General features: G+C 35.3%; 1 protein-coding gene across 3 annotated transcripts in view; it reads left to right on the top strand.

Moving 5' to 3' along the window:
• The window catches only part of ARHGAP15 (Rho GTPase activating protein 15), a 600,902-nt gene that overhangs the window by 263,259 nt on the left and 314,485 nt on the right, over nucleotides 1-23,158 (top strand). The window lies entirely within an intron of this gene.

Genomic DNA, 23,158 nt, shown 5'->3' with positions numbered 1-23,158 from the left:
ATAGATAGATAGATAGATAGATAGATAGATAGATAGATAGATAGATATAGATAGAAAGATAGATAGATGGATAACAATAACATGCATTAGGAATTAAGTTGCCGGTGAATTGAGGAAAGGGCCTAAATGTATTTGCGGAATATAGTTTACAGGGCTTTCCCATGTATTATCTCATTTATAATATCTCTGTGAAATAGGTGTCACAGGTTTTTACAGCTGGTAAAATTGCCTTTTAAAAAAGTTAAGACGCTTCCTAAAGTAACTCACAGAGCAAGTTAGGCAGCCAGGACTCCAACCCAGACCATCTGACTCCAGGTCTGCCTGGGGCTTTTCTAGGAATGTGCCCCCTGGAAAGCCCCTTAATCTTTCTGCATCTAAATCTTTTCTTCTGTCAAACAAGGACCTTGTTGAAGAGAGGCTTTGTGAGTTCCCTTCCGGTTTCAAAATGTGATTTTGAGATTTGATTATCAACCGTCAGAATGATAGAAATAAGCACCAGATTAGTCAACAAATACTTGCTGCAGCTTGACTCTAGGCAAGGGTGATCTGTTCGGATGACCCACATGGTCACCTGAGGCGCATCCTCTGGTCTAGTTCATAGACCTTGGAGGTTCTGCTAGGCGGTTTCTTCTTGACAAAGCTTCATTAGCGTCATAATTTTCCTCTGTAAATACTTCTGTGCAAGCCATTAACATAAATGTTGTATACGGATTTCAGTGTTACATGCTTAAAGTCCCAAGAGTTAGAAATTAAACAAGACTGGAAATTTGGATGGGTTCATGTTTCATCACATTTTAAGGAGTTTAAGGTTCAGTAAAAGGAAAAAAAGCAGTCACCTGGTTGAAAGTGAAGGATGTGGTGGTTTTCCAGGAGTTTGTACCTCACATTATTCTATTTGTAAATAGGTTAAACTCTATTTACTTTAAAAAAGCAAAAAAGAATGACTAGTTGTTTACTTGTTTATCTAGACCCCCGTATCTTTCCAGCAAAGTTTTGAAACAACCCATATCCTGACGTTTTCAATGTCAATTAAATGCCCTGAGACTACCTGGTGAATACTCGCTATCACATTAAAATATTCAAGTGCCATGTACATCATTATATCAATTCACTTCAAACTAAGATACACATCCATGCAGCTGGAATGAACTCCCAGGACAAGAATAATAAATACCAAGTGAATCACTTATTTTCAGTAAATACCTTTAGAAATATTATGATAACTGTACTTTCTGTCTCTCCATTTTTAATGGATGGACTGGTTGTTCAGCTCTTCTTAACTTTGGTTCTATCCTGGATAATAAATAGTTGACATGAAATACAAAAGAGACTTGAGGGATGTTTTCCAGTCTCCATCACTAACTACTAGAGGATTCAAGCAGACTTTTCTATGTAGGCTTTGCAATAGCTGATTGGAGACTTTCTGATTTTTTACTACATTTCAATTCCAATGTAAAATGAAAGTCCAAGAACTAAGTGAACTTTTTCATTTCTCCACATTCCAAGCCTGGTAAAACTGTTCCGCTTGCTAAATGATGTTATAAATATCGAGATTAGTTTCTTCTAAAATTACCAGTGCCAGGTGCATTCCATTTCTCATGTCATATAATATTCTGTAACCAGTATTCACAGTTTAAAGGAGGGTTTAACGAATGTGTAGACCAAAAAAAAAATAAAAAAAAAAAAATAAAGCGAATAGTAAAGACATTTAAATGTGACAACTGTATCTGTACAGCTTAAATGGAAGATGCCGAAGAGAAAGATTGATTTTTTTTTTTTTTTTGGTCTTGTCTTTGGTTTGCTTAGATGGAGTATATTAGATGGGGGTAGGAATTATGGTTCCAAAATAGCTATTGTTTCCATCATAAGTGGATATAAAAGTTTAAATATATAAATCAATTTCAAAACCAATGTTATTGTATTTTGTTAGTTGCACTTCCCATGCATAAAATCTCAGCACTCAAGATGTCCCCACAAAATCTTTTACTAAACCTTTGTTTTAAAGTATTCGAAAGGACATCGTTCCATGTGGAATATTACATACAGCCACTGATTCAACAGTAACTGAGAACTTATGTACAAAACATTCTTTACATATTGACAAATATTTCTAAAAAATGAATTGGTATTTTTTGTTGTTGAGTGTTTCATGAATGACCTTTACCTCTGTAGACATATGCAGTTTTCAGTTTTTTGGGTGAGACTTTCAAAATATTTTTTTAGAGTGTTCAATGTTAGCAGTGACATTTTTACAGTGATTTCAGAGCCGTGTAGTTTAGAATATTCTATTTGCTTTATTTCTAATTACTTATACCACCCTCATTTTAAATACTGTGCAGATGTAATTGACAGTGATGATATACAATATGTATGAAATGAGCTTTTCTCTATCAGTGGTGTGTGTCATGCAAGACTCCATTGCAATATTTACAGTTAAACTAAACTTTTTCGAAGGAGCAAAATTGCATTTGTTTTGCAGATTTGCTCATCATTAAATGTGAAACATTTCACATTTGTCTTTTTGAGTAATTGGCTTTTTAAAATGATAAGGTGCTCTGAACACTTGTTATGTGGATAGGTCTGACGTTGTATCCCAGAAATCCATATGCCATACAGACAGAACAGAAGAAAGATATTCACAAGCATGTCACAGATTGGACTAAAGCAAGCCAAAAACCCAAGTGCCATGGCATTAACAATAGCACCAGATTTACTGTCACGATCACAATCTGTGCTGCATCACAGACAGAAGGAGAACTTTTGATAGGTAACACCTCAGTGTTTTTTTAATCTTTTTGGCAAATTATCATTTATCATTATATTTTTGCCTGCCATATAATATTATTACAATGACATTAAAAAAAAAAAAAAAAAACACAGGGTAAGTTTAATAGGCCCCAACAAAAGGACCGACTTACTAGCCAGGCCATGTAGGATTAAAGAGAGAGAAAGGGAAAGAGAGAGAGAGGGAGAGAAAGAGAGAGATTTTGTTGTTTTATTACAGATCAAACTAAAGCTGGGAAAATAGAAAACAGCTAAGGTACTCGTGAGGATTTTAGCTTTTTGAGTTCACAAAAGGAAATGGCTTATTAATGACAGGGAAAACAAAAGATTTACCCCTCTTCAGAACTTGAAAATTCTGATGTTTTCAAAATATGTGGTTTCCCAGGATAAAAACTCAGAGCTAATTTTATTTTTTGAATTGGAAGGGGGGGGTGGGGATATTTTGAGATGTGAAATTGTCCGATCCTTTCTAGTCGGTGTACATTTCCCCCATGATGCAGATATGAAGGGACCACAATTCACCGGATGCTCCAATAGGTACTAAAAAAAGATTTACAAAATCACAGCTTGTGACCCAACCTCATGTTGGGCTGATTGAAGGAATAGAAACACTGCACAAAGCTTCTTGGCATCAGATAGAGAAACATCAGTCGATTGTTTTTCTTAATTGAAGTCCACTTTGGGACCTCATTTTGAAAAGAATCTTCCCACCTATCTTTTAGCTGTCCACCTGGCTAAGAGACACTTTTGGAGAATAGCCTCTGTGGGTATTATTTTCATATAGAAGAATGTATCCTAAAGTTACCCAGCTTTGTTAGCATAATTAAAAATATTAAAGCTAGGTTTTCAAGAATATAAAAGGGGTCTTAAGCAAAACATAAACAAAATTAATTAATAAGATACTAAGCTATTTAAGGATAGTGATATGGGAACAAAAGAATATAAAACCATAAATTAATTTGAAATTGTGTTAGCTAAAATGAAGAAAGTTTGATAACTGAAATAAACATGGTATATTCTAAAGGAAGTAGTAAATAAATAAGTTTCTATCCTTTTCAAACCATGTCTCTCATCAAAATTATGATATGATAAAACATTTTTATTCCTTAGCCTTGAGACCAAAGAGTGTGTTTGATTTCTAGTCTGGTGTCACTTTAGAGACCTGGGCACACTATTTTCTCTCAGCATTCCACTTGCCAGTCAGTCTTCCTTAAAGTCCTGGAGATTATTTACTGTTGACCACTTCCAGTTCATATGCCTCACTTTCATGGGACTTAATATATTTCTTCTAATTTTCAAACTCTGTCAACTCAATTTTAACTTATTAATCATTACCCCCGAAATAGTAGTCTAAGTGCTGTGAGGCTTGCAAAAAAGTACATAGTAGTTACTGCATTCAAAAAATATATGTTGTTGCTAGGTTGCTAGGAAGCAAACAAGAACGAGAAGAAAACCACCTAAGATTAAATATAACAAATTGCTTCAATTGTTTTTGAAATTTCATAATCCATAATAACAGTGGTTTTATGCTCAGAAATGAAAGAAATGTATGAGTGAGATACCAAAACAGACCAGAGAAGGAAAACTTGAGCTTCAGGAGATATCCAAGGAAGAGGGAGGGAGAGAAGGAGAGAGAAGGATGAGAGGGAGAAGGAGAGACTGCAAGAGGAGAGGAAGCAGGGAAGGGAGAGGGAGAGGGAGAGGGGGAGGGGGAGAGTAGACCATGGAGTTGGGGGGAAGGGAGGGGGAGGGACAAACAGAGGGAGAGGGAGGAACTTCAGGTACCATTTTTATCAAGGTTTATAAAACAAATTGTATTGTAAAATCTCTCATTTCTTTTTACTGTTGCATTTCTTCTACAAGTATATAAAGCTGATAGAAATAAACTTAAACTTTTCACCAGAGGTATAGAACAACTATATATACAAGATATTCACTTAGGAGCAACACAGTGAGGATCACGTGTGTGATACTGGGATATGAAGGTTTGTTTTTGTTTTTGTTTTAAAGAAAAAGACAGGAGATTACTCAAAGCTTATGTAAGTGAAAATATATTGAAATTCCTCCAATTTAAGTAAAGAATCGTAATGTTATTTTTTAAAAGGTTTTGTACTTGGTAAGAACCATGGTGCAGCCATGATATTAAAAAGATATTGAGGGGTGCCTGGGTGGCTCAGTCAGTTAAGCGGCTGCCTTCACCTCAGGTCATGATCCCGGGGCCCTGGGATTGAGCCCTGTGTTGAGCTCCCTGCTCAGCGAGGAGTCTGCTTCTCCCTCTGCCCCTCCCCCCACTCATGTGCACACACGCTCTCTCTCTCTCTCTCTCAAAAAAATCAATAAAATCTTTTGAAAACAAAAGAGAGAGATTGAAAGGAAGTGGGGTCCAGAGTCAACATGGTGGCAAGCCTTGGCATAAGTAAACAGGAGGTAGAATATACTGATGATTCTTTACATTCAGAGATGAAGAAAACATTATAAATCATCATGTATTGGGGAAAAAAGAAATGGAGAAAATAAAAATGATAAAAACATGAATTGATGAAGTAGATGACGGTAGCACTGGAAGAATTATGAAAATCCAGAAGATAAAATATTTTAAGGAAGAAAAAAAAATTTTTTTAAAGATTTTATTTATTTATTTGACAGAGAGAGACACAGCGAGAGAGGGAACACAAACAGGGGGAGTGGGAGAGGGAGAAGCATGCTTCCCGCCACTCGATCCCAGGACCCTGGATCATGACCTGAGCCGAAGGCAGATGCTTAACGACTGAGCCAGCCAGGCGCCGCATTATAAAATAAGTTTTTATTGAAGGAGTAAAATTTGATAGAAGCCCTAAGATATGTATAGAATATGAGTGGATCTGTTGACAGAAAGCTATAGAAATCAAATTATAGACTAAAAATTTTGATGGGTGTCACTTAAGTTAATCTAATAGAAAAATCTATATTATTTTTAGGAACACGTTTATCTCCTAAAGCATGGTATACTTGTAATGTCTAATAGTTCATATGTAGCTTCCACTAGATTTGTATTAGTTTAATAATATTTCATTTAAACTTTGTTCAGCTTAAATACAATATAAACAATGAAGCGAGGATTGATTTATTCATCAGTGAGCAAACACTTAGGAGTTCCTACCGTGTAGGCACAAGTGAGGGATGGTTCTTAGAGAAGATCTGGTGCAAAGCAATCAAAGTAAGATGGATGCCTCACTGGGCAACAGTGTTAATGAAAATTTGTGAATTGAATTGAGCTCACAGAATAAGAAAAAGTAAATAAGGAGACCCTTGGTTAAAATGAATGAACATTATTATTACTTAGTGGTAAGAACTTATGCCTGGTGTTCTTACATCTTAGGTTTTTAGTTCTTTAAGTTCTCTTAAGTTCTCAAGAGATAGAGTCTGTTGGGATACACCGTATAGAGTTTCCCAAAGGTCACCTGAGACGAAACTCATGGTATCAAAGTGTATAACTTCCATTTCAACACAATTTGTAAATAGATTTTTCTCTCTTTGTAATGACTCAAAAGTATGAAGATAATTTTTAGGAAGTTAAGGTAAATTTTAGTAAACCAAAATATCTTTAGGCAAATAATTTGAAATACAAACAAATCCTTTCAATGAATTTTATACCAATTTGTGATGGGAGAATGCACTTTAGGAAGCACATTTAATAAATTTGATGATATAAGATAGACTTCCCTACAGCAAAATAAATGAGTGCCTATTGGCAAGTTCTATTTGGTTTCTGTTTGTTTTCCATTGTGGTCTTCCTCAAATTTTGTTTATCATTTTGTTTTTCCTATTTCCACTGTTATGAGAATGCATTATTCTTGCAATTATCCCTAGGAAATTAATAATTGCTTTATTGACTTAAGCAGAATTGACTTCCCTTTAATGTAAAATGAGAAATGTGTTTACTTCCTCCCACTTTGTCATAAATTATCAATAGATTTGACATTTTATATTGTCAGGTTTACAATATGCATATTTTTCTGTCATTCTAATTTTCAGACTGTTTTAGCTAAATTAAGATTGGTCTGTCATTTTATACACCTTTCTCACTTGAAAATATATTTTTTGAACTGTTTAGATTGGTTGTTTGGAACTCTATTTTATTTATTTCACTTAGCATAATGCGCTCAAGTTTCACACATGTTGTCACAAATAGCAGGATTTCTTTCTTTTTTATGGCCGCACAGTATTCCATTGTAGATGTATACCGCATTTTCTTTATCAATTTATCCACTGATGGACACTTAATTTGTTCCATGTTTTGCTTATTGTGAATAATGCTGCGACAACGTGAAAGTTCTTTAAGATAATGATTTTATTTCCTTCATAAATATACCCAGAAGTAGAATTGCTGGACCGTATGGTAGCTCTACTTTTAAAATGTAGAAGCCATGTCTCTAAACCATGATGTCCTGTAATTAGAAAGTAAAAGCAAACAAAATAGCTGAAAAGAATCTCCTGCCTTGAAAGTAATAACATCTGAACAAACAGAACACACTCTTGAAAATATTTGGGTTAAAAGAGACATAAAAACTGGAATTATGGACTTTAAAAATGAACATTGGATTACAAAACCTGGGAGGGTGTGATCAAAATACTAAGTAATAAGAAAATTTATTAACTGAGGCACATTCATTTCCATTTATAGAAGACAATAGATAGGAGAAAACAACATAGGAGATGTTATACACTCATCACTGTTGCACTTGAAAAAAGGAAATTTCAAGGAAAAGAAACAGAAATATCCAAAGATGTGACAGATGAAAATTTCACTGAAATAGAGAGAAACCTTAATTACAAGTAGATAAAATGAAAGTGTCCCAAGAAATTTTGTTATAGAAGTTAAATACTAAGAGACATCTTTGCTGAATTACCAGGCTTTATGGATAAAGAAAAAAGTACTGTAGGCCTTCGGAAACATGAAGTCACTCATTAGAACAAAAAACAGTCTAGCTTCAGACTTCTCCATATCGACTTCCATATTCAGAAAATAATGGACAAAACCTAAGGGTTTTGGTAAAAATTAAAGTGTTATACAAGTACCCAGTCAAGTTTATGTTTACATACAAAGCTACCAAAATACTTAGCATGCTTTCCCTCCCCCTACTAGAAAAGAAAAAACAAACAAATTTGGGATAGTCTTTGTATAGATATTGGCTTTTGTTGCTTTGAGGGGAATATGGCAGGGAAAGTAGAATTAATGGTTGTATTCTGTCTACCATCTTTATTAAATCTTTCCAATATTACATCCGATAACTGATCTCATTTTTTTTCATGTATTTTCTTCAGCATGTCATTATACCTATTCCATTCTTTGCAACCTTATTGTGGTTTAATTTCTCCAATAATTTCCATTTTAGTATTCAATTCTTCTTTTAAACTTTGAAAACTCTCATTTTCTGTTTTTGCTAAACCAATTTTTCTTTGATCATCTATGCTTCTTATTGTGTCCATGTTTCAATAGGTTCAAGTTCCTATATTTTTTCCCTGAGAGTGTAGCGTTTTTGTTTTTGTTTTTTAAGATTTTATTTATTCGACAGAGAGAGACACAGCGAGAGAGGGAACACAAGCAGGGGGAGTGGGAGAGGGAGAAGCAGACCTCCCGCGGAGCAGGGAGCCTCATGCGGGGCTCCATGCGGGGCTCCATGTGGGGCTCGATCCCAGGACCCTGGGATCATGACCTGAGCCGAAGGCAGACGCTTAACGACTGAGCCACCCAGGTGCCCCTGAGAGTGTAGCGTTTTATGGATGACATTTTCTCCTGTTCCCTGGAAGAATTTTTCTTCTGATGTGGGATTTTCAAATCTGACTTCTATTTATTTTTCATCTGTTTATCCCCACTCTTTTTTTGAGGGAATGAGAACAAGAGTTACAGTGTCTGTGCACAATCCTATATGCCATGCTCTCTGCTTATTAATCTTCTCAGTGTAGAATTGGCTGTATTCAGACTCAAAGTATTTAATCTGAAGAAAGCTGCAAATTTCCTATTTGGCAGTGTTAATCTCTCCCTCCCTCTCTCTCTCTCTCTCCCTGTTTTTCTCCCCTCCCGCTTCCTTCCCTCATTTTTAATCTACATGCTGAATTTGTGCACTTTCCTATTTCTGGATTTTTCTTCTATTCCTTCCTTATGAGAACTCTGGAAAGACTGTTAAAGATTCTTCTAGCTTTAGGCTACAAGTATCTAAGTCTGCAGCTATTTTTGAGAACATATTATTACCTCTTAGAATTGTTTGATCCCATCTAAAAGCTGAGATTGGATTAAGGGTTGTCTAGCACCTAATTTCTCAGATCTCTTTTTCCCCTTAATTATGCCAATTAATCCTCAAATCATTTTTGCCAAAGATAAGTTCAAATGAATTAAAAACCTCCAAAGACACAGCATATGCTTTTTAAATACATCAACATTATGTACGTATTTAAGAGTCTTTACTTTGTAGATCACGAAAAAGATAAGAAGTGATCTCTTTAAATACAGATGGTATTTGCAGCATTTGATTAGAATTTATATGTAAGTATAAAACTATCATGTTAATGTTTATAAGTTGAAAACAGAGGGCTTGATCACTATAATAATGACATAATATTTTAGCCCTTCAAAAGAAAAAGAAATTCATGCTATTTGGCGAGGAATATTGCTGGCTTGAATTAAACCCCTTATTATTGAGATTTTTGTTTAGTTGGGACTATCGATAGAAGAGGAGGATATATTCCTTTCCTTTAAATCTTGGTTTCAAGTATGTATCTTACATGTATTACATACAATATAAAATATCCTGATAATAACATTGTTTAATTATGAGGGTTTGATATAAAAGGCACTGGTCTCTGACACTTTAATTTTTTTTCAAGATGAAGTGAAAGATGTACTACCAAACCCACTAAGGTGCCACCACCTTCTAGAAATAGCTTACTGTAAAGCAACGTTAGCTCAGAGAATAGTCTGTGTAAAGCATGTTCTTCAAAGATACAAGTCTAACACATTGACACATATATCACATACCCACACCTACCAATGAAAAAACAACAACAACAACAACAACAACCTCATTAAATTTAATGAGGCAAATGGTGTTATTTTTGATGGGACACTAATGAGAGAATCTTTTTTTTTTAGCCAAATAGAGTCTTATTAATTTATGTCAGAAACAGTAGTGGAGACACATATTAGAAGCGTTAATTTCACAAGGGAGTATCTCCAATGGTCCTTTAACTGGGCTTACCCACTTATTTAATCAAACTTGTTGAGCTTCACGTAAATGTTATGTGCTTTAAGATCATTCCTATATCACAATATAAGCTCCTTGAAGACAAGAATTACGATTATTCACCTATATATCCCTTATTATAGATTTATTTTTTAATGTAAATGAAATCGAGAAATTTTTTTTAAAACCCAACTAAAGTCATTCTGAAACTAGTATTCACATGCATTATTTTAGAAAGTAATGTATAAAATCTGAACATTGATAATATTTTAATTTAAATGTAAAAATTTGCCACGGAAAGTCATGGTAAATTCTCATAAAATGGAATATTCTTTGTAACACGAAAAACCTACTTTATTATTTATTTTGGTAAGTCTGAAGCTACATCTGATATTTCATCAGCTTACTGATGTGGAAACATGCACATAGTCAAAAATTCATCTTTGGGACTAATGTAAAAATGTATTCATTGACCGACAGTAGCCTGTGTGGTTGTCTATTACAAGACATCCTCTTCTATGTCAGCATTTTCTAGTATTCTGGATAGAATACTAACATTCCAATCTGGAGGGGGAAAGCATGTGAAATGTGTGACTATTCATTCAACAAATACTTAATTGAGCATCTTCTTTGTGCCAAACCATGGTATACAGCTATGTGCCAAGTATTAGGATGGCTACTGGGATGCAGCAAAAAACAAACAGAAAAGAAGTCCACCCTCATGGAGTTTACATTCCAGTTTGGTGAGGCTGGAAATAGGCAAAACAATAAGATAAAAGCAAAATATATAGTATAATGATGTTGCTATGACAATTAGAAAATTAAAACCAAGAGTAAAAATTAGAAATTTAAATAGGATGGCCAGAGAAGGCCTTAGAAAAGGTGACATTTGAATAAAATCTGAAGGAAGTAAGGGTTAATTAAGGTTAAGGTTAGGTTCTGTTGATGACAATGATTTACATGATCATGCTATCTTCAATCACAGTGATAATGAAAATGTGAATACAGTAGGAAAGGCTATATTATTTAGAGAACTTTGAAAATTATATATTTTAAAGACCATGGCATGATTTATATTTTAAGACCCACAGCCTTTAGTTCTGTATTTATAAAACTTAACAGAAAATGCTTGTCTAAATACAAGTATTTAGGGTAATCATTAACTAGCTGTGTGAAGATGATGAATTAGTCAATTTCTTTTTCATCAAAACAAAACAAAACTCCCAGAGTTCACATCACTATATATGGACATTGTCTTTCTATTACAGTTATCACATTGGCTATAACTTGTTTATGTGTTTTTCTCCTATTACTCTAACGAGAATTAACTTTTCCTACTAATATGAACTGGTAATTCATTATTGCCACTTAATACCACTTTTTTTCCCCCTGTTTGCTTCTAAGATATTTTTTTCTTGCTCTTTAGATTTCGGCTGTTTAATTGTGATATGCTATGGATGGTTTTCTTTGTATTTATCTTGCTCTGGATTTGCAGTGATTCTTGAATCTGTGGCTTGATGTGTTTAAGCAGTTTGGGAAAATTCTGTCACTAGCTTTAAATATAGTTTTTTCCCATTCTCTCTCTCCTCTCTTGCTGGGACTCCAATTACATATCTCACAGACCTTTTCTTGTAAATTATGATCTCCTCACTATTTTCTATTCTTTTGTTTTCTGTGCTTCAGTCTGCATATTTTATTCTGACCTAATTTCAGTTCATTTTTCTCTCTCTATTGAATCTGCTGGAAATCTATCTTAATTTCAGTTATTATATTTTCAGGTCTAAAATTCATTTCATTCTATCCATCAATTCCATCCTCTGTCAAAACTTTCAATCTCATTATTTATTTTTTGAATATATTATATGATGTTTTACAACTGGACTATCTAGATTGATCCTAGATCTATTTTTCTCAATTTTTTTTCTATTTGTTGCCAATCATTTACCTATTGCAAACCTACCTTTTTAAATCAAATGTGGAACATTGTGTATGAAAAGTTAGAGAGATAATTTAAGAATCTGGTTGATATTTTCTTTCAGAGGGGATTTATTTTTTATTTATGGCAGGTGCTTTAGACTAGGAGCAAATCATCTTTATCCAAGTAGAGGTGACGCTAATTCAATACTAGGTTTCTGGTTTTGTAAGGGCTGGGATATTTCTGTCTCATTTAATGTGCTTGGGGCAGAATGCTTCCGGGTTCCAGTTGAAATCCACAAGGCCTCTCCACCATGGTAGATACTAAACTCCAATTTTGTTCCTCAAGTCCCGTGAAACCACTACAGACTCTGATGAACTTCTCATCTTACCATCGATAGTTTTTACATGAAGGATATCTGAAGGGAAGAGAGACCAAATTCTGAGCTCACTTCTCTGGGCTTCCATTCTCTTCACAATCTTGGTTTATAAATTTTCTGTGCCTTATTGGTTGTTCAGTTTCTTCAAAGAGAAGTATTATGTGTATGTTGTGAGTGTGAGTGTGTGTGTGTGTGTGTGTGTTTCTCTGGCAGAGGTTGATCTGAAGCTAGTCAGCCATTGCCTGAAACTTTTGTTTAATGACAAAAATAATGGTGGAGTACAAGTAGTTTTTAAAGAGATATTTATCAACTTCATGCATTTATTTAGAAATAAAAATATAAATAAATAATTTAACAAATATTTAAAAGATTAAAGTTATAAAAAATCAAAATAACCCCAAATAAAATGTAACTGAGAAACTTACAAAGATAAAAGCAAAAAATGATGATGGAGTTAACCAAAAATGAAGCAGATTTTATCAATAAAATTAAAACTGCTCTCTTAAAAAAGAAACAATAATAAATTTGTAAAAATGGCAATTCTAACCAAGGAGAGAGAAAAGATATGTTAGAAATAAGAAAATGACTACAAAAAAGAAATGACTTTTAAATAAATTTGCATAAGTTGGTTAAGTAACTCAGAAAACCTAGATGAAATGTATTATTTTTTAGGCAACTTTAAATCTACAAATTTTATTCAAGAAACAGAAACACTAAATAGAAATCGATCATAAAAGAATTTTTTAAAGTAATAAAGTATCTATACCTGGAAAAGCATCAGGAGCAAACACTTTTTATAGATACATTTCACCAAACTCAAATATCAAGCAATCCCCGTATTACATAAACACTTTCTCGTAGAAATGTGGAAAGCTTCCCAATTTATTTTATGACGCTGGCATAACCTAAAAACAAATCAAACAGGGATCGCTCCAAAAAGAAAACTAACTGCAAGCAAATCATAATGATGAATAAGATGGTAAAATTTCTAAATATATTTTAGCAATCAAATCTTATTAACCAAATGAAATACTAATCCCAAGAGAGAAATATCTCCAACATGAGAAAATCTGTTTTTGTTCATTCTTACTGTAATTCGCTAAAGGAGAAAAACCAAATGACCTTCTTATTCAATGTTAAAAAAAAAAAAAAAACTCTTGATAAAATTCAATACCTGCTTAAAACGAAAGTATGCCAACAATAGAAATAAAAACTTTTAGAAGAACAAAAAACCCCTGACATATATGAACATATAAAATTAAAATCCTCTGTATGACTAAAGACACTATGAATAAAGGAAAAGAAAAATGACAGGTGAAAACAATATATTTGCAAGAAGGACAGATACAGAGAGAACAACTCCAAATGATTAAGAGAAGGAAAAACATGACAAGAAACATGCCAACCTGAGGAAAAAAAAAATTGAAAGAAATTGTAAAATAAAAATTAATTAAAATTACTAATGGGTTTATTGGAAAAACTGTTTACCAGCACTAAAAGTCATAGAATTGCAGCCTTCAGGAGCGCCTGGGTGGCTCAGTCATTAAGTGTCTGCCTTCGGCTCAGGTCATGATCCCAGGGTCCTGGGATCGAGCCCCGCATTGGGCTCCCTGCTCAGCGGGGAGCCTGCTTCTCCCTCTCCCACTCCCCCTGCTTGTGTTCCCTCTCTCACTGTCTCTCTCTCTCTGTAAAATAAATAAAATCTTAAAAAAAAAAAAAAAAAGAATTGCAGCCTTCAGTGGGACGCCATTTTAACTCATCAGATTAATAAATATTTGAAAGATCCATAATGTCCAGTTTTGAAAGACCGTTATTAGTGTAATTGCAGTTTTGGAGTAGAATCTGGCAAAATTTATTAAAAATTAATTATCTATCATCTTGGATCCTGCTCTTCCACTTTTAAGAATCTATCATGCACTTGCACGTGTGTAAATAGTTATGTACCCAAAGTGTTCGTTGAATCATTGGTTTTTGTAATAGAGAAAAGGGATTAAATATCTATAGGTAGGCAGTAAACAAGGCAAAAAAAAAAAAAGTCAGTGATTGAGGGCACCTGGGAAGTGGTTAGAGTGAAATAAGAATTGACCCAAAGGTCTCTTCCTCGCAGCTCTTGGGTCTGAGTACCATGGGGATGGAAGAAGCAGTGACGAAGTCTCTAGCACACTACTGCTCTGAGGACACACAGTTATTTTTGCACAAGTGACACTTACATCACTCATGAAGAGCCCCTACCTCAAGGTCTTCCTGATGGCAGTAATTGTTTAGTATAAATTATGTCCAGTAATTGCCTAACTTAGTTTTCAGAAATCAGCTCACTGGTCTTCGCAGCCATGATCAACACTTAATGGGTTTTTAAAAACCAAAAGATTTTGAAAATCTCTTATGGCCCAGAGAGTAAGAATAGCCAGTTTGTGGTTTAACTACATTTAGATTTTCTGTAAACTGCAGTGGAAGGCCTTTGGGTGGGGCACACCGACTGTGCCTGTATTGCTAGAAGCACTTCACATTTCCCTTTTGGCTGGACTGGATTTATGTGAGCAACTTAAACAAATATCAGTAGTTACACTGCAATAAAATAAAATTTTAAGTTAAGAAAATGTTTTTTAGGGGGATGGCAAAGAAGACTGAGAAGAAGTTACGGAATTAGGAAAAAATCAGGAAAAGAGATTATTCATGAGAGACGGTTAATTGCCTATAGCTACTGAGGTAGCAGATATATGGGAGACAACTGTAAGGGGGTCAAAATCACTTCCTATAAAGCAAATATTTTTAAAAAGAACATCATTACACTCAATCACTCAATTCAGGGGAGCCTGGGTGGCTCAGCTGGTTAAGCGTTTGCTTTCGCCTTGGGTCATGATCCCAAGGTCCTGGAATCGAGTCCTGCATCGGGCTCTCTGCTCAGCGGGGAGATTTTTGGAGAGAAGTAGAGACTTTGGTCCAAAATCAGACAAGTGTTTTTGCAGCTGCTGATGGGGAGGGGTTTTATCTACCCTGATTAAGAACAAGAAAGTTGGATCAGTAGAAATGGTACATTTTGAGTATTAATAATTCTATTATTATCAGAAAATGAACATGGCTCTAGATTAGATTATTCCACTAGTTAGTTTAGAGTTATTTACGTAGACTGTGTCCTACAGGGAATGCTCACCATGGGCCAGGCAATGAATGGGGCAGGGGAATGAATGGTCTGCGGCTCCCTGGGGTCATCAGGAAAGAAATTGTTGGCCTCATGCTAAAATGCTGCAACACAAAAATATGTTCCCCATTTACTTGTTCTGAGCATTTTCTCTCTTTGGAGTCATAGTTTTCCTTTTTCTCTAAAATACATATTACCTCAAGTTTCTCTCCATTCTTCTATCAAAATTCTGTTTTTAATACCTAAGACTACATGTGTCTATATGAGTAAAACTATAAAAATGTACTAAGAGATATAAGCAAAACCTTAAAATAGGGTGACATACTTGGTTTCTGAAAAGGAAGTCTTGCTATTTGCAAATTTTGCAGCTTTCCCAAATTAATATATAATACTGTCAAAATCCCAATGAGATATTGTGGGAAAGAGAAAAAAAAAATTTAAAGTTTATTTAAGAGGTTTAGAGTTGGGCACCTCGGTGGCTCAGTCAGTTAATTGTCTGCCTAGGGCTCAAGTCATTATCCTGGAGTCTTGGGATACTGGGATCGAGCCCCATGTCCCGCTCCCTGCTCAGCGGAGAGTCTGCTTCTCCCTCTCCCTCTGCCCCTCCCCCTTGCTTGTGCCCACGCTCTCTCTCTCTCTCTCTCTCTCTCTGTCAAATAAATAAAATCTTTAAAAAAAAATAGGTTTTAGAGTTAGAAAGAGTTTTAAAAAATCATAAAAGGAATAACAGTTGAAACATGCTCCATGAGATACAGGGAAAATCTAAAATAAGAATAATTAAAATTTGAAATAGTGTAAGTCAAGAGAGAAACCACACACAGAGAGCCCACAAAAAGACCATGACATCTATATGATAACAGGAGAATTCAGTAGCCTTCCAAAAGTGTATTTTTGATGTAAGAATTCTAAGAATCTCTTCTCAGAAAAATAAATCATAAATTTTAACAAAAAATATTATTTATCTAAAACTAAAAACAAGATACATTATTGTGTATTTAATTTGACCTATATATGACTAATATAAAATGTATGTATCATCCACATTCAAAAATCTAGAAAGAAGTACATTGAGTATCAAAAGGCTTGTCTTTGAGTAATGTGATTAGAGGTAGTGCTTAATTTTCATTTTACATATTTCTAATTTTACTTATTTTTAACATTTGCATAAACTGTATTTATTAGAAATAATTTATTTTAATACATCTTCCAATGTACATATTATACCAATATCTGCACAAATACTATACAAAAAGATTACCCTTCCATTTACCTGTTTAAAAGACTTCATCTAAAGGAATAACCTGATCATTACATTTCCAGTCCTGATACAGCAGATTTAGGGAATTAGTCTGTCATCCAAAGAGGCTTCTTAATGCTCCTAGAATCACACTACATGACAATTGACAATATTGTCAATATAAGTTTTAAGGTCAGGTCAGCATATAGATGCTGAAGTCTCACCTATGGGTAATGCAGTTCATCAATATATAAGGAAATTGCCCAAGTTTTTCAAATGTAGTGACAGTTTTAGAATACAGTCATGATAATGACTTATATTGCAGAGACTCAATTTACTCCGTTTTTAAGCCTGAGAATTTTGGGAAAGAGTGTCATGGGGAGAGGATGGAAAACAGAAAAGGAAAAGATTGTGATCTCAGAGCAGCAATCACCATGAGCTATAGTTTTGTGGAAGATGGCATAGAAGATTCAGGGTAGTCGGGGGAAATTTTATGGAATATCTGAAATAGACCAGCTCCATTTTGTCAGCCTTCTGCCTTCATATTGTCTGGGTTACATCACAAGAACACTGTATTCCACACAGAGCATACATACATCTCTGGTAATTTTGATGCCTAAAGGATGAGTAATTTTTGCTATATTTAGTTATCATAGCAGTGAGTGTTCTCTGAAAACCTTGATGTAGTCCAAGCCTCTGCCATAATTTACCAAGAAGTCTTTGGAGCCTACTTGCAAATCTTGCCATCATGAGCCCTTTGAGAACCCTGACTTTCTGTGATTTTCTTCAAGATAGCATATCAGGTATCTTTCTGACATCATGGGAGCATAAGAGCATCTGTTGATGGCAAGGAGAAGACCATGGAGTCATATTCTCTGATAATGTTTATTCCACATCTGTGATTTGTGTCCTACAAGGCTCTTGGGAATTAAACCACATGTGCTGTATTTGCATTAATGGGAACTTGAGAAGGAGAGGCCATAACACTATTAAAATGTTTAGCTTTCCGTCTCCCATCACATAGACACATGCTAATAACTACTCCCAGACTTTGTATCATGGTGCTGCAGGATGCAGCATGGAGCACGCTCATTGTTTCAATACATAGGACTTAAAAACGAATAGTTGCCCTCTCTGCCTGTGATAGTTTACCAGGCTTTTAACTTTTTTGGTTTTCTCTCTTCGGATCATGGTGAGGTATCTCAAATGTATTCCAAACAGCACATTACACCCAAGTCTTTGTCTCTTCTTTTATAAAAAAAAACTCTTGCTTTAAGGTATATTTGGAAAAGCCAGGGTCTAAGCCAAATCCCAAAGAACCACATCCTAATTCTACTTTGAAAAGGCAGGAAATGACTTATCAGAGCAGAATCCCCTACATAGGGTTACTGATCACTCAGGCTTAATTGCTAAAAACGTGACAAATATTCTGGAGTCTTTCCATAGGTTTAAATATTCAACTGTTAAATTATATATGGAGACATTTTGAAGCATCTTATAAACCGGGGGGGGGGGGGGGGGTGGAGAGAGAGAAAGTCAAAGAGCAGAGTTGAAGATTATTTCATCTTTCATTACTCCTTAGATCAGTGTTTTCCAAATTGCATTCAAGACCATTTAGTGGGTGAAGAAATCAATTTAGTGAGTTGGGACCAGTGTTTTTGTTTTGTTTTGTTTTGTTTTGTTTTGTTTTGTTTTGTTTTGTTTTAGAGATCAGTTAAAGGAAGAATAGACTAGAATAGAAATGCATACAGTATCTCATATACTTATTGTAAGGGAAAGTATTATTTCATAACTTTTGTTTCAGTATATGATATATACATATATACACACAAATACACACACTCATAGTATATGTATTGAATATTATATATGGAATAATAGATGAGTGGATGGATAGATAGATTGATAGAATTGTGTGTGTCTGAGAAAGAGCGGGAGAAAGAGTCAAGGAAGAGGTATGAATTGGCAATGTAAAATATATTTCTTACCAAGGTTCTTGGTCAAAAAAGTTTGAAAGCCATCATGAGACTATACTCCTGGGTTAACTTTGAAATAAATTCTTCTATTAATGTCTCCCTCAACTGATTTCAGGTAAATTCACAAGCTACATATAAACTTAATCTACTTAAAATTCAAACATTTTTAGAAAACTTTATGGATGAAATTCAGGAAAATATGAATCCAGTGCCATGACCCATTCATCAAGAGTAGCAAATTACAAACCAGATACTGGTTGTAATGATGGGGAAATATTCTGTTTAATGCCCTGCTCCTCATGTTCCTGGAGAATGATAAACTATACAATGGTTCATAGTGAGCCTCAGAAATTAGGGGATCAAATCACTGTATTGATGATCTTTAGACATCATTTATTCAGGGATTAGATTATTTCTTGGGATCAGGAAAAATGCAGTTAATGGCAATAGAACCACCTTGATGAAGCAGGCAAAAAAGCTATAGTTGAGACAGGTGCTAGGGAAAAGTCAAACTGATAATCTCGGAAGGAAGTGTTTCTGCTGGACAGAATAAAGAAACAAAAACTAAGACGACAGAATACAGCCCAGGCTGTTAGAGTTAGAGTGTGAGTTCCAACCTGAAATAACAAGAATATTTCCCAGGCCAATTTGATAATCAATGAATACACTGAAATGGCTCATTTTCAGATACTCATATGACCATCTGCCTTGAATGCAAGTATGGATTATTGTTTGGTTACGTGTCTGGTAATTTAGGTGGATGAGGCAGATGGAAGGTGGAGTTAAAGAAAGGGGGCAGAGAGAGAGAATCAGAGAGATGCTCAGCAGAGCCCCAGTTCCTGAAAGGGATACTGGCAAAGGGACTCCTGCCAGCTGAGAGGGTCTGGTGTACTATGTAAGCCACCAGACTAGGGAATCAGAGCCAAGAAACAGGGTAAGGATACACTTACAGAGCTGAGCTTCAGAGAATAAGAACTGGGTGCATTCTTATTTATCAGGACTGGAGATCATGTCGCGTCACCTTGAGGTGAGGTAAAGATCTGAATCCAAATACCAAGCATCTCACAAGGTAGCATCTAAAACCAAAGGCAGGAAAGCAAGCAGCTTGAGCTGTGTAAAAAGAAGGGTCAGGGGCGCCTGGGCGGCTCAGTTGGTTAAGCGACTGCCTTCGGCTCAGGTCATGATCCTGGAGTCTCTGGATCAAGTCCTGCATCGGGCTCCCTGTTCGGCGGGGAGTCTGCTTCTCCCTCTGACCCTCCCCCCTCTCATGTGCTCTCTCTCATTCTCTCTCTCAAATAAATAAATAAAATCTTTAAAAAAAAAAAAGAAAAGAAGAAGGGTCAAAAGGCTGAGAACCGGAAAGCCCAGGAGACAATAGAAGAGGCACTTATATCAGACAGAAGTGGTGTATCGTCTTTTCATACGACCTGCCCTGGCACAGCCTGGGAGGACAGAGTCCTGCCGGCGATTAGGGCAGTTGCAATACAAATCCAGCTTTAGGCCAATGCGTCTGGCCCTCTGACCCTATGCTCGGCTCTATGGATAGATCTGCTCAGGGATCCAGCATTGCTTTCCTCTTGCTTAATGGAACAAATCAAACACGGTTTCTAAATGTAAAGGTCTTCTGTTATCTGAATACTACAACTCTATAGTATTAACCTATGTCAACTGAGCTTCCATTCATTCCATAACCCTTTCTTGAGGGCCCGTGGTATTCCAGATGATCCACTAAGTGTTGGGGACATATGATCATTGTCATCAGGGAGTTTAAAGTGTAGCAAACATCAGACAAGAGATTTGGTAAGTTCAGTGGTGGGATAAACACCACGATGGAGTAGGTATGGACGACCAGAGGGATGCTTCTTTTTTGACCTACTGGGGTTAGAAAAGCCTTTCCTGAGTAGGTAATATATGGCTAGTTTCCTGAAGGAAAAGAGTAAGTTTGTAAAAATCCAGGGAACCCAAAGAATCAAATAACAATAACCATAGTATTTTAAAGTACTAACTATTTACCAGGTACTATGCTAAATTCTTTTCCTGAATTATATCTCATATGGCCTGCACAATTGTCCTATGTGGTATTACAATTTTCATCAAGTTATAAGTGAGGATATTGAGACACAATGATTCTAAATAACTTGCTCAAAGTTATGTAGTTAGTAAGTAGAGGACTTGAAGAGAAAAGGTTGGAGACAGAGAGAGAGAAGTCGTGAAGCACTTGGTCATCCATATTAAAGAATTTAGGCTTATCTTTAAGATAATAAGAATCCAGTCAGTGACTTTTAAATGACGTGTGACAGGTATAGGTTTGGAGATCATCTACCTAAAGTCTAGAGCAGCAAGTAACTTTCAAATTGCATGTGGAGCTCTGTAAACAGATTCTGGGGCCCCACTCCTAGAGTCTGATTCTGTAGGTCCCAGTGAGCATGAGAATCTACTTATAAAGATCTCCAAGGATGAAATCAAGAATTCACTAATAAGAGGTTGTAGAGAATGGCTTGTAAAAACCCAAACTGGTAGTAGAGAGATCAGACCAGGGCTTACATTGAAATAGATACCAAATAGATATTAAACAGGTAAAGATATCTGAACTAGAGATATAAATTAAGGATTTATCAGTTTATAACTCCAATTAAAACAAAATGGAGTTGATAATGTCACTCAGGAGTGTGTCCTTAAGTGAGAAGAATCAAGGCTTAGGAGACAATGCTGATGGACACCTCCATTTAAGGATGAGCCAAGGGATAAGAACCCACAAAGAGGACTTAGGAACAGCTTCTGAATGTCCTCTAGAGATGCTATGTTCTTTCCTGCCTCTCACTGATTGCACAAACTGCTCCCGTCACCTTCCCTCTCCCCTCCTTTTCTTCTACTAAGTCTCATCTGTCCTTGTAAGAACCTTCTTCAACCTTCTTCCCTGAGGACTCCAGTTTATCCTTAGAGAAACTGTGGTTTGTTCCTTAAAAATGAGTGTATAGGCCCCGTGTTAAATCGTAATTATTGTTTCTCATTGTTTTCCCATGTTGCTGTTATTTGTCACATTAGATTATAAGCTTCTTAAGAGCAAAGGTCACTGCTAACTTATTTTAGAATACCTCACACTTCCTAGAATTTGACATTAATAGGAGTTCTCTAGGCCCCTAAAGATCAGTGGCTGTTGAATCGCTCCCCACTGTTGTGTATGATAAATAGCGATCCATATGTCCCAGTGTATACAAGGTAGACCTATTGTCCTGGTGTAATTATTAATAATACCTTTTTGTTTCAAAATTGTCACAATTTAGGCAATAAATTATGTAATCACCCTATATAGTTGCTAATAATGCAACCAATATCTTTTTTAAGTCCAACATTTTTAAATGGTTCTATTTTTAACACAAATATCATTTTGGCTGGGTGGGGGAATAAGGAATATTAAGTGTTTTTGCATATATTTAGTATAGAGTAATGTGTACATCATTCCAAATGTCAAATGTCTCCATTATTAAATATGTGTCCTGTTGCTCAACTGATAGATGCCATTGTCTACCATATAATTACAAGTGGTTTTTTTAAGTATCATTAAATTATATTTTACATACCATTGTATTATATATAATATGCCTCTAAACTATAGTTTTTAAAATGCCAGATACTTTTTACATGTTTGCTTAAAGATAACTCTTTTGAATAAATAGGGATTTTCTCCAATAGGCAGAATTATCATTTTTGCATATTTTCAGAAAAAAAATTCAAAATTTTCAATTTACTTAAGCCTAGAGTTTATGAGAAAAGAGAAATTTCTCCTCATTTGTGAACATCCTAATTACACATATGCTTAATGCATCATCTTTCATGAATAATGATGCTACTTTATGGAGGACAAAATCTAGATTGTCAAGTACTTGGTTAAATACAATTTCAAAATTTTCAGAATCTAAAAATAAGGTTTTACTATAGTATTAACTTCTTGAATTACATAGGTTTGGATTCCAGACGACAAAAATTCACTAGTTGAGGGGCACCTGGGTGGCACAGTCGGTTAAGCACCCAACTCTTGGTTTCAGCTCAGGTCATAATCTCAGGGTCGTGAGCTTGAGCCCCCACTTGGGGCTCTACACTCAGTGCAGAGTCTGCTTAAGACTTTTTTCCTCTCCCTCTGCCTCTCCCTGCAGCTCTCTCTCTCTCTCTCAAATAAATAAATCTTAAAAAAATTCACTAGTTGATCCACAAATCCTCACCTAATATTTGTTATTCTTCCCGGACTGTATAGTGAGCCAGTAGAGAAGGAAATAGATACCATTCTTCCTTGTGATCTACACATTCTCCAAGGGGAATCCTCAGTTCCCTCATTTCCCAGGTCAAGGTAGAATTAATCCTATGAAAAGAGTTCATCTGTGCCCTGGCTAATCTGCATTTACTAGAATAGCACATAGGAGCTCTGTTTATGTCTGACAAAGTAGTTATAAATCACACTTCTTCAGATCATAAATACACATTTATCTTTAGAATATATCACCAACTGAGTC

Source organism: Mirounga leonina, unplaced genomic scaffold (assembly GCF_011800145.1).
Source record: "Mirounga leonina isolate KUSES-001 unplaced genomic scaffold, KU_Mleo_1.0 Mir_151, whole genome shotgun sequence".
NCBI lineage: Eukaryota > Metazoa > Chordata > Mammalia > Carnivora > Phocidae > Mirounga > Mirounga leonina.
This window is presented reverse-complemented; position numbering and strand designations above follow the sequence as displayed.